The 1,931-nt window shown below is 37.6% G+C and overlaps 1 pseudogene; it reads right to left on the bottom strand.

Annotated features, from left to right (window-relative positions):
- Positions 1 to 214: 214 nt before the first annotated feature.
- LOC149187858 (protein BPS1, chloroplastic-like) lies at positions 215 to 1,298 on the bottom strand (annotated as a pseudogene).
- Positions 1,299 to 1,931: the final 633 nt, after the last annotated feature.

Below are 1,931 nucleotides of genomic sequence, written 5' to 3' on the forward strand. Positions count from 1 at the left end.
TCATAAAATGACTTAAATATGACTTTGATATGCAGTGATATGGTTACAAGAGCCATACATATAATCTGACTAATAGACCAGATATTCATACAATCCCCACCAGTCATGGAGCGACTTTCTAGCATGGTTGCTGCCATTAGTAAATGATATTGTATTTTCCTCCAATAATCTAAAAAAACTAAACATCTCATGTTGGTCAACTTTACTGATATATTCATGATTGATCGTTTATGATTGGTGTGCCTTTTGCGGATAACCTGAGACTATCAAGCAATGCATTCCTTCCACTCAAAATAACCTGAAAGAAGTCATTAACCTGTTTAGAGAGAGGATCTAACCCTTGGGCAAGCAATTGTGCACTTTGTTGTAATTCCTGTATAGAAATTCTGATATGTTCCACTTTATGTGTTCCATCGACAATGTCAGCAGAAGATAATTTCTCAACTATAGGGTGAAAATTTTCAATCGATACATCCAACAATTCTAGCTCTTTCAAAACTTAATCTCGGTAGTTGGCAAAACATCTCTTTATTTCGTCATTAATCCCTCACTGCAAACTCATGAATGCTGTGGAACACAAAAACTAATCAGGAATATGCAATTCAATCAATGGGCCAGAGTGCCCAACGAGAGCAGAAGCTACCACACTGCAGAGAAATATAGTTGTTGCCTTCATTCCATACATTGCTCCCAAGAAAACACTACCCTTTGACGATGAATTTACCTTCCCAAGCTGAAGGCTTTTTCTCATATGCTGTAATATCACAATGCAATTTTCAATCGTACTATTCTTTTCGGTGTTTGCACCATTTTTCCCCTTCGAATCCATTTTTTCCTTCAACTCTTGGAGAGAAACTTTGACACGTAAGAGCTTTTCGTTAGGCCAAACGCCATCTGAAAAGTCCAGCAAATGCAAAGCATAATGAACAAGAAGCTGGAAATATTCAAGCTTTGAAATTTCGGGAAATGTCTAAAAGCTATACGGTGTCATCCAGGTATTCGTCCATCCATTTATCATCCCATTGTATTGTAGGAAATTGGAGATTTGTAATAAGGGACTTGAGGTCTGCGTGTGTAGCAGATAAAACCGCCATGGCTTGCTGCATCCACGACATATTTATCGTGTTCTTCAAAATATTTGGCTCGTGTTGCTTTAATCTTCTTGTTAAGGAAATATCAAAGGTGTTCAATATCTAATTAAACTTTGCAGAATGTTCGGACGATCGATTAGAAGCAACCATTCTTAAAGGATTTCCAAAGTTTAGGAATAGAGAATGGCCATCATGTGGGCGACTCATTACTGAAGCAGTTCACAAACCAAATGACAAGAACAGGGAAACACTTGGTAACAAAAACGAAATAGCAAGACAACTAAGAGCTTGCAAAGAAAGTGTGTTTCGTTAATTTTTTAGGTGCAAGACATGGAAGCTCATCCCACGATATTATCACCTGCAGAGATAGGCAACACAAACTATAAAGCTTGAAACCTTATTCCACATTTTTACACTCTATTTTCTTATTGGTCCACTGAGGGTTTTGTCCAAAGGCTCCCTGGCACAGAGGTTGCATTGGATGTGTTGACGTGTTGTGTCGACACCCTACCAAACACGCACTCATGTATGGGATCTGTTAAGGTATTTCTGAGCAAGAAAATCTGATTAATTCTCTCTGACTCAATGAAAGCTTATATCCCTGTGCCCAAAGACAAGGAAAATGGGTGAAGTAGAATTACAGCCCATTCAGAAAACAAGATGAGAAATAATTCCAGGGATGACAAGATCAACTGATGTTTTTAAAAGATGCAAAAGCCTACAAGCATATTATCCCCAAGTCTCTTTACAAAACGTCATCGAGGAATGAAAATGACAATATTCACCAATTTATTTTCAAGATAAATTTTAACTGCCTTAACACAAGGAAATGCCACAAAA

Source organism: Pinus tabuliformis, chromosome 3_1 (genome assembly GCF_031772625.1).
Source record: "Pinus tabuliformis cultivar Carrire ecotype Pingquan chromosome 3_1, CPIR1, whole genome shotgun sequence".
Taxonomy (NCBI): domain Eukaryota; kingdom Viridiplantae; phylum Streptophyta; class Pinopsida; order Pinales; family Pinaceae; genus Pinus; species Pinus tabuliformis.